Below are 15298 nucleotides of genomic sequence, written 5' to 3'. Positions count from 1 at the left end.
ACACTGGGGCAGTTCTATGCTGCGCTGACGCATTGTTATCAGACAGCATTGACTCCATGCAGATGGAGGTGAGAGACCTTTCCATTCATGCCTCATTTGTACCTGTCCTTTTTAAATTTGAAAGCCTAACTATACTTACTTTATGGTAGAATTACTTCCAGTACATTATCTCCTTATGAACAATAAACTTTTGCAGAGGGATCATGGCTTTTATTCTTACATGCTCTTTATGTTGAATATAATCCTGTACACATAGGAGCTAAGTCACGAAATAGTATTGCTCTCAAGGTAGCCCAAATAATTTATCTGAAACCTACTTCTCTCGAGTGAACTCATAGAGACCTAGTAGGATAGAGTAAACCTTGCCTATAACTTTCCAAAAATTTTATCTTCCCCAAAGGAGACTGTCAGAACTTTCCTCAGCATAGAAGGTGGGGGAGTCAAACTGCCTACGTTCTGATCAGAACTATGTGCAGGGGGCTGTTCAAGACTTGCTTTAACTACTGTCTGATCTATTTTAGGAAATAAAAGGACTGGCATTCTACTTCTGAAAAGTAAGCAATGAGAATCCCATGCCTCACAATTGTCTGAGCACAATTGATCACAGGAGTGGGACAGAATCATGCTGTGTCCTGTTCCCTTGTATGTGGAATCTCTGTCAGAAGTCAATTGTATGGCAGCAACAACAACAATTTTAGCAGATATCTGTTCAATCAGAGTCCAAATTTCTCAGTAAACATCCCTATCCTACCCTCTTCCCCTCACTTCTTGCCTGATATATTCTTCCAATTTATTTCTAATCTTAGAAAAGATAGTTGAACAGAGTAAATAAATTATACTGTAAGACAAGTATTTATTACAGATTGATAGAATGCTATCTAACTCTATGTGGGATGGTAGGATATTAACTCTATATGTGCCCTTGAGGAAAACGTCTCAAACACATTCTGAACCTTGGTTTCTGTAACTATACAGCAATATAATTAATGGTCCTTTTCACTTTCTGTAGCTTTCATTTTTATACCCGGGCTAAGTTTTGTGGCAATGCCCACTCCCAAATAAAATTACTTCTAAATACAGAAAGAATTATGAAGGGGTCATGGTACAGCTCTTGCAAAAATCTGTGCAGTGGTTTGATCCAGGATGATAGCATGAGAAGTTACAAAGTGCAAGGCTGTAGACAAAGATAAATTATAATGAAGCCCACAGGGCGAGATGTATTGGTATCCGAATCTCAAGCACATTTCATGGTCTATATTGAGAATTAGTGAAAATAATCTTCTGGTCATTGGTTATGAGAGCCTATAGTAAACAAAATCATCAAAGGCACTTAGCATTTCATCAGAGAGATTTTACGCTTTCCTTTGTACTTGTAACGATTGGAGGATATTTTTCTAAACCTCATGGACACATCAAGTCTAAGGAGGCCCATTTTATAAACTGATCATCAAATCTCTCAAGCCCCATACAAAATTAAGTATAATTAAGGCCAAATTAATGCTAATACTTAATGGCAGTGGGAAATTAATTTTTCAAAATCATCTCCATTGAACCAAATAGAAGTGGCTTAGAGATAAGCTTAAACTCCTTATGAGAGCTTTTTTGATAATTATGTTTAAAATCTCTCACCACAGCAGATTTAAAGTTTATATTTACACTTGCTTGGTGCAAAAAGAAACTGGGTAAGTCTACACAGAAAAACTAGCATAATCACATTGAGCACCCAGGTTCCAAATGAACCGCCCAATCATGTGAGGTACTCAAAGAAACTGTCAAAGAATTAAAAAAAAACACCCCACTTTTTTCTAGGATTCCTCAGAGAATATTTTTAATTATTTTTCTTTATTTCAGAAAAAAATAAGGCTTTTTTACCTATGAAATGAATAATATTTCATAGAATTAATCTTCATAAGAATCTGTAAAGTGTGTTTGTCTAAGGCCAGTGTCATAAGACTAAATTTTAGGGTTTAACATTTTTCCTCCAAATCATTCTCTCTACTCTTAGAAAAGGATACACTGATGGTTTTGAAAATATTTGATCAGAAACAACAAGAGAAATTTAATAGTAGTATTTGTCAACCTCACCATCTCCTAATCAGAAACCTTATTCTATATTTTTTCAATATCCTATATGGACTTTTGCCAAGAAAATGACAGTAATTATGAGAGTGGATAAGTCCCTAGCTAAAGATAAAACTTCAACAATTATCCCCCATACAGTACTTTAAGAAGCTCAAAATTGCTTTTAATTTGAGTGCTCAAAGAAGAAATTTAATACTATCTATTTCTATCTTAATGGAAATGTTAAATCTCTAACAATAATCACATTTATATTTTCATAGCTCATTTCTTCAAATGACTTAAATGAACTCCGGGAACCCCTGCCTGGAAATATTTGTCAAAATGGTATGTAGCAAGAGCTGCTTTGTTGATCAGTAAGCTCAGGCTCAGAGAATTTCAGTGACCCATGGACAAGTGGGCCACATATTATTGCACTTTCCATTAGTGGACTGTGCACAGACTGAATTATTTACAGATTGAGGTCTGTGGCCAGCCTGCATGAGCAAATCTATTGGCGCCATATTGCCAACATTCTGTGTTCACTCCATGTCTTTGTGTTACATTCTGATAATTCTCACAATATTCCATTCTTTTCCGTAATGTGAGTGTACATTTAATAGACTGGAGAATAGGGAAAACCTAACTTTCATATGCATGGGAACACAAGACAAAATAAAATGTATATGTGGATCACTTTATTGTTACATTGCCTTTATTATCTGAATTGGAACTCATGTTCTCTCTGGAGTTCTGCCTGTGAGGCCCACAATAAATCACTGGGGAGACCAGAACTGGAAGGTATTTAAATTCATTCTCACGCTTCCAGAATGCCTCCTCTAAAAGACGAAGAGTTAATTTAAAATAAGATCTGTTTGCGTGCTTTCAACCATGAAATCAACTCATTTTGAATTGCTAAGCAAATTTCTTTAGAACTTAGCAGATGCCAGCACTCCCTCCCCACCCTGGAATAGAAGTGGCTAAGAATGACGGAGTGTTCTAAATTTGTTAAGATAAATGCCATCCCAGTTCCTGAGAATGGGATTGTGTTAGACAGGGTTCTCTAGAGAAACAAAACTAGGACACTTATGATTATATATACATAGATATATATAACACAATGATATAAACAGCTAATTAGTGCACAGAGCAGTACAGACAGCTTAGTTCAATTACTTCTGTGAGATAGTTAATATACTCCTAGTCCTTCAACTCACAAGGGCTGTTGGGTGCAAGTCAAGGAGGCAGATAGCTCTGAATCTTCTGTAGAGAAATATAGGAAGTCCAGGCACAGGCAATAAACAGCAGGGCAGGTCACCAACAGTCAGCCAGATGACAGGATCCGACAGTCACCTGATCAAGTGATATGTACACACCATCAGTGTGACGAAGCAGGTCTCAAAGGAACCTCGAACTTAGTGATATGGTTCATGTGTTGGGTATCCCACAGGCAGTGTAGCTAGCAAGTTGAGGCAGAGAACTAGCTAAGGCAGCCACACACTGGTCTGGTCTTCAGAGAGCAAGAGACGGAAAGGTGAGGCTTGCTGAGTCATTTATCTCTTTGCCTTTCAATTAAACTGCAAGCTATTTTCTTTCTACTTTGATATAAGCTCCCTTTATTCCCTTCCTTCCTGTCCCTACCAGCCATGTGAACCCTTTATAAGTACATATATATATATATATATTCTTTATGAGTATATATATTTGTGTATATACATAAATATTCATATCCTACACTGTCAGATGTATTCTTTTACCTACAATTCTGTACAGGTTCCCCCATGCCCCTCCCTTCCCATACCCTCATGGAATCATTACTCCCATTACAGTTTCTGAGGGGTATCTCTATCCTGGATTCTGTGTATCAAAAACTCTTATCTGTCCCAATGTACATATGACAGTCTATCAGGGTATGTGAGGTAGAACAGAGGCCATAACAGTGGGGGGAGGATACATTAAAGAACTAGAGGAATGTTGTGTATTTCATCAGTGCTAAACTGCACCCTTGATGTATCATTCCTCCCATATGTCTCTTCTGTGAGGAAATGTCCAATTATCAACAGATGGAGATTGGGCCTCCACTCTGACCCATTTCCTTCATATCGATATAATTCCTGGGTTTTGATCTTCGGATACCTGATCCCATCGTCAACACCGAGTGATCATACTGGCTGATGTGCTTCTTGCATATAGTCTTTTTTGCTTCCAACTTGTTTAACTTCAAGCCTTTAAGACCCCAGATGGTATATCTTTTAATAGCCGGGCACCATAAACTGTATTCACCACATTTGCTTATGTATCAATTTAGCTTTTCAACATTTTCAAGATATCTCTTCTGGCAGATTTGCCCAAATGCAACATGTTATTTTATTTCCTGACTGATGCTTCTATCGACGATTGACTATCGATTCATTGAATATGGACCCAAGCAAACTGCCAAGCAACAAAAGAACAAAATAAATTTTAAAAACACCTCACTGCCATCGAGTAAATTCTGATTGAAACCATCTTATTTTTATCTGGTGGGTTTGAACCTCTCATTAACCTTGCAGTTAAAAAAGCTCAGTGCCTAACCCACAGTAAAACCAGGGTTTCTGCTCCCCAAACTCATTGCCATCGAGTCAATTCTGACTTATAGCAAGCCTAGTAAGACAGCATGGAACTTCCCTAGTGGGTTTTAGAGACTAATTCTTTATTGGACTAGAAAGCCTCATCTTTCTCTCTCTGAATGGCTAGTGGTTTTTCACTGCTGATCTTACAGTAAATACCCCATAAAGTAGCCCACTATGCCTTGCTCTGTACTGTTAGCTGATTTCTATTGTGTGAATGGAGTCCTTTGATGGGATGGGAGGTGAGGGAAGTGGGACTATGTGCAAGCAATTAAGAATGTGGCTATTAACCAAAGGTTCTCATTGCAAATCCTCTCAAAGGTGCTTCCAAAGAAAGATCTGGTGTTTCACTTGTTTACAAGTGTGGGAAACAGAAAGATTTCTCCCAAGTTGTCTCCCCCAAATATATGCCAAACAGCTGCTTGCTACACGTGGGGAATGACTATACTCTTGGAAGTCAGCAGAAGTAGGTCAGGGGTGATTCTCCCTAAAGGTTATCAGCCATCCAGAGCAAGCAGTCACCACTGTTTATCCCCCAACAATTAGGACCCACTCCCTCTGATAAGGTTAGTAGTTAACTTTCCTTGTAGGAGACCCCAGAGAGGTCAAGCCCACCCAAGGGTGACCAAGGTTAGGCTGCCATCATGAATCTAGGCTCTGCCCTTCTTGTCACATGTATACCCCTAGCCCCTCCCCTTCCTATCATGTGTACACCCCTAGTTCATCCTCTTCCTGTTACACCTATGCCTATTGTATACCCCCCTCCTATTGGTTGTATGCCAATTGTACTGCCCATTCCTGTGATGTGTGGTTACCTGTAATCACAAACCCCTAAGTAGTTATAAGACTTTGTTAGCAATAAAGTTGACCCCAGCTGGCTCTCTCCTGCCAGGTCTCCGGCGGTCTCTGCCTCACCTTACCTCTGACCACCTTGGCCCACGCTGTGCGCGGACCTGGCTGGTAAGATCATGGCCATCCAGGAGGTGAGCATGCTACCATAAAATGTGTCTGATTCCATTATTTCAATCTCTCCCCTCTCGCTCATGCCCTCTATGACTTTACTATAATCTTTATCTATCTTAACCGTGCACTTGTGCTTGCTGAACCTGTGATTAGTTGTGGGGGGGCTGGCCTTATTCTTCCCACAGACAAGCATGTGAAAGGTCACAACCTTGACAGCCACATGGCCTGAGTTGGAATTAATTCAGGGACAATCCGTTTGCTGGCTAAATACTGCCACCATGACCTATTCCAAGCTGCAAATGTGGAATTACTGAGAACTACATAGCAAGAAAGAAAGGCACACCGTGGACTTTCACTAGCAGGTAACAGGCAGCTCCAGCATCCCACTGGGCGCAGCTCTGTTTCACAATAGACACCATGTGCTTGCCTGAAATGCAGAAGAAAATGTCCACATTTTAACAACGGTTTGATTTCCCATTCTCTAAAACAGATGGCTGACTCAGTTTACAAGCAGTAGCAGTAAAGGAGAAAAGGTTGCTTCAAGATTTTAATCTATTCTCATATAATAGGTTATTATTTTAATGGAGAGATTCTTCACACATATGTGATCTCTTTATTTCATGGTGAGCTTTAGAATAATATGTTATAGATTTATGGTGCACTATTATAATCGATTAACTGTTAGCACTTTCACAACATGAGGACTAAGACTTTTTGTTTCCTTTTTCAAAAGCAGATTAATTTTTAAATACAACAAATCAAGCAATGCTCCTGAAATATAGGCATGGACTTTAAGCATTTAATATTAACTTTCCTTTGAAAAACTAAAATCTCAGGGGCTTTTGATGTCACAGAAATGGGAAAAGATCACATTTCCGTGCTTTTCAGAAAAGCAATGCAATACTTACCTGGCAGGGGAGATACCATGATCATGAAGGTGGTTTTCCCAGGGCGAGGCTCACCCATTGCACTCCGGGTGTGCTGACCTCTGCGATTTCCCCAAATGTGGGAAACTCAACTGCATAATTTGTGGTAGTGGGGGACTGCGTTCGCGCTATCCCCTGGAAGAAAAAAAAAAAGAAGAAGAGAAAAGCAATGCAAAGGAGGGTTCCAGGAGTGGTTTCCCATTGCTCTTGCACAGGGATGTTTACTTATAATAAACTGCCTTTCCCTGCTCTGGCTTCATTGCTCACAGGCCAGCTCCGGTCACTTCTGATGCCCTCTCAGCCACCACCCCAATCAATGAAACAGTTGTCACCCTTGTATGGGAAACGTTGCACTCACAGATGTCTGGTCTGCAGACATTTAGACATTAATATTAGGATTGTTGAAAAAAAATTTTTCCAGAGATAAAAGAAGAGGTTGTCATTCAAACTCAAAGAAAGAAGACTAGTCTTGAGGGGACTATGTACTTTAAATCAGAGTGAAGATTTCCATTTAAACAGACCACTGACAAAATTATCAGCCTGATTTTATGGACTGATCGGAAAAAGAAATGTCTGACATAAAAGGTAAGAATCGCTTCTTAGGCTCTAGGATTTTACATCAAGAGGAGCACTTTGAATTTCTTATTGGCACATCTGACTTAAACAGGAAAGAAAGAAAGAAACCAACCGACCATGAAAATACATCTCACCATTACTTCTTGGCGCAAAGCCGCAAGGTATTAAAGTCTATTTCTGCTAGTGTGCTTGCTTCATTAAGAAACTTCTCTAACATCCTATTTTTTTTCCTCTCTGGCAATAACCTTTTCTGTTCAAGTAGTGATAGAGTGGGGACAACGGGCTAAAAGCAGGTTTAAACAATTCTCCTGCATAATTGAGATGGAACCGAATGGGGGAACATTTGTATCCCCTTGAAAGCAGCAGAGATTGGCCAGCACAAGACAGGGGTTCGGTCTGATACACATCAAAGCATTTTTTAGCAATTGAAGAATATAAAAGAAGATAATATATGGGGAGGAATGGGATTTTTATTTTCTCCCCTCAGTTATCTTCAGATCTTTTGTAGAAAGAAGTTTGTGCAGGTTTCTAACTTCTTTTCATTGCTTATTAGGCATTGAGAGAAACCAGCTTTAGTAATGTAGCAGCCTGTTAACCAAATATATTATTGGATAATTCTTTAAACTCTTAATTTTGTATTTCTTGTATCCTACTTAAAAATCAAACAAACAAACACAAAATGGCCTTGTAATTCAATCCCTGTGACCCATGAGGCAATCTGTCAGTCACATCACACAAATCATATTTTGAGATTCAACAGAGTTCCCCGAGTTTTTGCGTTCATTTGTTTAATTTTAATTCTCTGGAACTCTTATCTCATGGAACAACATGGAGGTTTAAATATTCAAACCATGGGTAATAAATGTGTGTATCAAGAAAGGCTAAATAAAAACTAAAGTATAAATAAACAGAGCATAGCAAAATGGAACTGTTTGCTCCAAAGTAAATTTGAAGGAAAAAACATTAATAAACCCACTTTTCAAATAAGTAAAACAACTGTCATATATTTCATACACTTTAATACAAAGAAGAGACAATGAAACCCAATAAATAACTAATCTATGAACAAAATAACACCACCTTTAGAGACAAACACGATACAGTATGGTGAGAGGCAGAGAGCCAGAGGAGCAGTTTTAGAAGTCAGGGGAAAAAAAAAAAGCACACTGCCACTGGATGGATGCCAACTCATAGCGACCCCCTGTGAGTTTCTGAGATGCCAACTATTTACAGAAGCACAAAGCCTGGTGTTTCTCCCACGGAGCTACTGGTGGTTTTGAACTGCCACCAGTACAGCACGTAACCACGACACCATCAGGGATCCTAAAAGTCAGACCTTACAAAAATATTAAAAACAGCTAGGTTACATTATGCCTTGTTAAAGGATAATTTTCAAAAAGAAGTAAAATCACTACTCTCATGGACTTATATAAAATATTTTATTTAACTCATTAATAATGAAAGAATCTATAAGAGCCCATTCATAGGCAAATTAAGCATATACATCTAGACCCTTATCAATTAATAGCCGTTGAAAATTGAATTTACAATTTAGATGCAAAACGGATTCTTTTATAACTGGGAGGGGTTTTTCATTACTCATAAAATTCTGGAGCCATGGTGGTGCAGTGGTTGCTTGTTGGGTGGCTAGCTGCAAGGTCCATGGTTCAAAACTACCTGTCGCCCTATGTGATCAAGATGAGGCTTTCTATTCCAGTAAAGAGGTACAGTCTTGGAAACTGATAGGGGTAGTTCTACCTTGTCCTATAGGTAACTATTAGTTGGAATTGATACTATAACAGTGAGTATTGAGTTTTTTCAATTATTAACTATTTTAAACCTTAGAAAATAGTTTCAAAGCCAAGAAAGGCTAAAGCACACAAAGGTTCTGCTGTCAATTCTGACTTACAGCACTCCTCTCGGACAGAGTAGAACTGCCCCCTTGGGTTTCCAGGATTATCAATTTTCATGGAAGCAGACGGTTACCCTTATGTCCTGTGTAGAGACTGGAGAGCTTACACAGTTTGTCTTTCAGCACTGACTCTGCAAGCAGGGATCCTAAAGGAAGCCTGTAGTGTTCGGTAGTGTTGACTCTGTTCTGCCTCATGGCGAATCCAGGTACAACCAAAAGGAGACGCTTTTCAACCCCGTGCCTTCTCCATCACTGCTCTTAGGCTCGAACTGATTATTGCAGCTGCTCAATCCATTGACTCAGGTCAATTTCATTATTTTTCAGAAGTACAAACTCTGTACTATTATTTCTGTAGCACAAACTGGCCTTCAACAGGCTAGCAAACTAAATGATCAACTCACAAAATAATGAGATAATTTACATAAAGTATTTCACAGAATTTGTAACATAATAAGAGCTTCATAAATCAGTGGCAGCTTCCAAGTGGGCTTTCTTGCTTCTGAGCTAGATGGCCACTTGTTTACCTTTAAGCCTTTTAGACCCCAGACACTATATCTTTTGATACCTGGGCATCATCAGCTTTCTTCACCACATTTGCTTATACACCCATTTGTCTTCAGTGATCATTTCGGGGAGGTGAGCACACAATGATATGATTTTTTGTTCTTTGATGCCTGATCACTGATCCCTTCGGAGGCTACATATAATCTCCTCCCTGGGGGACAGACAACAGAAAAGTGGATAAAGGCAGATGTCGGGCAGTGTAAGATATGACAATATAATAATTTATAAATTATGAAGGGTTCATGAGGGAGGGGGAAATGAAGAGCAAATGCCAGGGGCTTAAGTGGAGAGTAAATGTTTTGAGAATGATGAAGGCAATGAGCGTACAAATATGCTTTACACAATTGATGCATGTATGAATTGTGGTAAGAGTTGTATGAGCCCCCAATAAAATAATTTTTAAAAATAAGGGAAAAAACGAGTGACAGTTATTTTTAATGTAAATGAATTTAATAGTTTTTTTAAGTGAAGGCATGAATGACTACTCAATTAAATGCATGCGCTTTTTGGTTCATGTGCCATAGTCTTTCTAGAGAGGAGGGAGCCTACTAATAACATATATCTATTTGATAGTTTTAAAAAAATATATACAGGAGAGTGGATATGAAGGTAGATAATCTTTTTGGATATATTCTTTATGACTCTATATTTTCTACACTATCTTTAAAAAGAAGGAAAACATACTACAAATATTTTTGGAATATTTCTTTCAAAATCTGAAATCTTTAAATACTTGCAAGATGATTATAAAGCTAACTGAAAATTTAAGATATTTTTATGTCATATTAACTCAATGATGTCAATGAGAAATGAAGTCTGCAAAGTCATTTTTAAAGAAAAGTAATCACAGTACACACCTTCTGTGTAGGAGCCCGGCTCCTAAAACGCAACAGCTCATACCCCCAGCCTCCCATGAGAGCTTCGGCCTAGCAATCTGCTCCACTCAGCTGCACAGACCAGGAAACCCTGTGGCCTACTGTAGCTCACAGTCATCAAAAACCACTAGTAGTTGGAATGACACACAAAAACATACCCTGTATTGAAAAACAAATGAATGTGATCCTCACACATTATTGATTGATGCGTGCTAACATTGGGGTTAACTAGTCTAGAAAATGTAAATTCAGAGGGTTTCTATAATGGACTTTTCTCACCCTCAAATCTTATGTTGAAATGCTAAACTCTCTACAAGCAAATGCAACCTTTTTTTGAAATAAGGCTTGTGGTTTATTATGTTAATGAAGCCATACTGGTGTAGGGTGAATCCTTAGGCAAATTCCTCCTGAGAGGATTTTTATAAAAATAGCAGGATAGATACAACCCCCCACACAGAGTGGAGAGGTCTTGTAAAGACTCCTCTACAAGAATGAAATTCCAAGGGACTCTCAGAGCTACTGACAAAGCAGAACTCTTCCCTGGAGCTGGTTCTGTGATTTGGACTTTCAAAACTGGACAAGTGTGAGACAATAAGCTATTTGAAATCACTAACTTGTGTTGGTTTTGGTGTTTGGTTGTTTGCTTGCTGGTCAGGTTTTCCAATAGCACTACTTGAAAACTATGATAATTACCTAGGAGCAAAACTTGTGACTGTCATTATTTACAGTATCTCTATTTGAAAGATTCCACAGGCAAACTCTTGCATGATTCAGGAAGCATCGAGAGAAGACGTAGAGAATACACAGAGTTGCCATATCAAAAAGATCCAGTCAGCAGTCCGCCAGTTCAGGAGAACCAATGGCACTGAATGAAGAAATTCAAATTGCACAGAATGAATTAGCCACAAAAAAGGTTCCAAGAATTGACAGAAGGAAGGAGCTGTCATATTGTAAACATCCCGCCCTGCCCCCAAATGTATTATTGTAGAGGTGATATTATCTGAAATTATATTAATCATTAGTTGGATTAGCTGGTCAAAATTCATTAAGGCACAGAACGTTTAAGTAATTATACACAGAACTTTAAGCATTGTATTTTAGGTTAAGGAACTGCTTTATATTTACTTACTAACTTTGTGGGGTCAAAGCTCATGCTTTGGTGGGACAGTGCCATGTGTATTGGACTGCTAAACCCAAGGTCATTAATGCAGACACTCCGGCCACCCTTAGGAGAAAGGTGAGGCTATTCGCTCCTGGGAATATGTATAACCTTGGAAGCCCTTTCTAAGGACAATATGAGTGGCATTGGCTTTGGGTGGGAGATTTCAGATGATCAAAAGAGCAAATACCTAAAGTCAAATGAAGGTTTACACAGACTGTTAAGTGTTCTGATATAAATGCCCTGTAATTTTATCATTTTTATCCCAAATGCTTACAGATGTCTTATTCAGAAACAGTGAATGCAGCTGCTGTAAGTTCTGAAACTCCTGTAATGATGTGACTTATTCAAGAAAAATAATACATACACAATTTGAAATATGGATGGATTGATATTTGCTTTTTATACATATCATATTGATAATGTCATAAACATATTTGGTCTTATTAAATTTATATGGACTTTTTTTCTCTTGGTGCTGTGATTAATTTCAAGTACTCCCATTTGCTGACATACAGTGATTTTGTCAATGTGGGATTACATAACTTTTGACGGATTTGAAAATTTGGAAGCTTTTCAGAGACTAGCATCTATCTTTACACATTTCAAATCTACTCATAAACCTCAAGTGCCAAGCACAAGAGGATATGTTCCCATCCTGATAGAAGATCTTCACTTCCTGATACTTGGTGACTGCTGGATGGGTTATAGCCAGGTTCTTAGAACACATTCTGATAGAAGACAGTGAACAATAACTTCACATTTTTACAACAAAATCTTGACTACAAACAGTGAAAACATTGTGCCTAACACCCAAACTAATTCATCTTCAAATTAACCATCCCTTAGCTGGAAGTTAAATACCTGCACCATCTAATTTCAGCGAAATCGGAGTGGGTACATAGAGAAAAGAAGAAGGATTTCAAGCAGATCTTAGGGAAGCACCAAACCAAAGACTGCAATCATTCCCGCACCTCTGCCATCATCAAAACCTTGACATTATGCTAAGTCAGCAGGATAATAATACAAAATTTTGTTTTCTTTGGTGATCATATAGCTCACTTTTCATGAAGATAAGGTAAAAATAATAAATGTCTAGACATCTTCCTATAAATTAAGCAGCTTTGAAAATGCTTAGTAAGTAAAAATCTCAAGCAGCATCAGTAAAAATTTAATGTGTGACTTTTGTTTCTTCCCAAGGCATCACTGAGGCTCTTGACTCTCCATGTGAAGTGCTCTACTACCCTTCCTCAGCCAGCCCCATGTGTACACAACCCACTGTCTCAAGGGAACCAAGTTACACTGAGGCCTACTAGTCACACAGTGTTCAAAGGAGTATTCATTTTTCTAACAACTTGCTTTTAACATTTTCAATGAGATATGAAAATCAACCTGTTATGGTTCCCTTGAAATTGAAGTTTGAAAATGATCCTAGATATGATGGTAGCAACTAGTTTACTAGATAAAGATGTCTCTACAATTCATCATTTTTACATTTTTATTAAGTAACAATGAGAAATACAGTAAAAGCTCAATTAAAATAGATTTACTAAACAAATTAAGAAACTCATTATAAGGAGGTATCTCATGGTTATTAGAAATCAAAACATGAAAGCATATGTAATGATGTGGGAGCACTTTGTATTGAGTGAGGAAAGCAGCTTGTAAAATATTATCTAAACCTTTATTTGTGTGCATTGAAAAATGAAATTTAAGATACCGCATATGTTATACATGTGAATGTGTTTATATCAATGTACGCACATATACTACATATTGACATTTTAAAAGAGACTTTTTATTAAAAATGCCTTCTTCTCATCCCACACCTTTAAATGGCCCAATTCTATTTTACATTTGTACCATCTATTTTTTTTTTAAAGGGACATTTATTCCTTTTACAAGGTGACAGTGAGGCCGGGTGGAAGAGAGTGGTTTTAGCAGTTAGAGTAGCAAAACCAAAGAAGATACAAATCTGGGACATTTGTAAGATCTTATACTCATATAAAAGTCCTAAAGTTTTAGATTGGAATGATTCCTTAAGACTGCTTGGTATAATTGTCTGGTCAATGACAATCATGTGATGCAGTCAATTTGGTCTCAGTGAACATTTGTAATAGGAAGTACAAAAGTTTAAAAATCTATCTATCTATCTTTTTGTTGATTTATTTTTTATTAGTTGGGATTTAATACCTATAACATATCATTCCATATTTCAATTAGTCACATCAAGTAGAACTGTACAATTGCTACAACAATCCATTTTCAAACATTCTTCTTCTCTATGTACTCCTTGACGCCATCTTCCTTATATCCCCTATACCTCTGTACCCTGCCCCTCCCCCACTGAATACCTTATTCTACTTGCTGTCCCTGTAGGTTCATCAATCCTGGGTCTCATATACCCCAAACAAAAAAAAACATATAACACACCTTCAAAAGGGTGACCGCAATTGACACAACACACCTCTGAGATACACTCTACTGTGAATGAACAAATAAAACACGACAAACCAAAAATACAAAAAATTTTCAAAACTAGATCAGGTCCAGCCTGCATCATAGATGAGAATCTACTGAAAAAGTCTTAACTCTTCAAGGCAGACCTATGCCTCTGATCTTCTATACTCCTCTTTACAAAGCACACTGCTTAGTGATCGGTTTCCTCTCATCCCTCCCTTTTAAATTGGGGGGTTTCTCTGGAGGATTATTTCCTATATGGTTCCACAAATGAATTTTGGCCTCTGTCATCCATTGCCTTCTGCACAACAATTCTCACAATTTAGGCTCTGATCCTGATCTCTCCTTCATATTAGGATTATATGGATTCAGTCCTTTGAACTGATGATGGTATGCTTCCTGCATGTGGTCTTAATTGACCTCTCTCAGATGGCTGCTTGTTTGGAAAACAACCTTCTAAGGCCCCCAACGCTTTTTATTTGATATGCAGACACATCTAAATTCTTCCCCACACTTTGCTCTAGCACCTGTATCTTCTGCACTCCTTCCTGAGGGTGAATATCAAGCAGGGCGATGATATAAGAGTTAATTGTTCTTAAGTTGTAGCTAGGAATTAATGTGACCCCCAAACCCATTCCTGGATCCATGCTTTTTATTTTGTTTTTTTAAGATGCTGTAACTTGAGAGTCCATATGTATGTCATATCATCCTATAGTTCAATCACTTCAAACAGAATTGTACATTTACTTCCAAAACCAGTCTCTAAATATACTTTACCTTCCTGGATTTCTTGACATCATCTCACTCCCTGTCCCCCAACTCCTCTTTCCCCTCTCCAGCTGAAATCCATTTTCCACATGCTTAGCCTGCAGGCTCAGCAGCCTGGGTTTCATAGTACAAAACTTCTTTATGGAAACTTATTTTCCCTCTGAAGCTCTAATAAGTATTTCATATTATTATTATTAATCAAAGTTTAATTTATTTTTATTTATTTCAGTTACTCATAAAATGTTGCAGTATGTGCATATATTTATAGGTTTAGTATTAAGGCAGCAGATGGACATTGGGCCTCCATTCAAGTACTCCCTCAATGCAAGAACATTTTGTTCTATTAAACTGGCATTCGATGATGCTCACCTTCCCAACATGATCTCTGAAGACAAATGTGTGCATAAGCAAATGTGGTGAAGAAAGCT

General features: G+C 38.0%; 1 non-coding gene across 1 annotated transcript; it reads left to right on the top strand.

Annotated features, from left to right (window-relative positions):
- The first annotated feature begins 6530 nt into the window (after positions 1-6530).
- On the top strand, positions 6531-6694 carry LOC142461751 (U1 spliceosomal RNA). Its single transcript, XR_012786950.1, has one exon. It is a non-coding gene; the product is annotated as a U1 spliceosomal RNA (small nuclear RNA).
- The last annotated feature ends 8604 nt before the right edge of the window (positions 6695-15298 follow it).

This window comes from Tenrec ecaudatus, chromosome 11 (genome assembly GCF_050624435.1).
Source record: "Tenrec ecaudatus isolate mTenEca1 chromosome 11, mTenEca1.hap1, whole genome shotgun sequence".
Lineage (NCBI taxonomy): Eukaryota > Metazoa > Chordata > Mammalia > Afrosoricida > Tenrecidae > Tenrec > Tenrec ecaudatus.
This window is presented reverse-complemented; position numbering and strand designations above follow the sequence as displayed.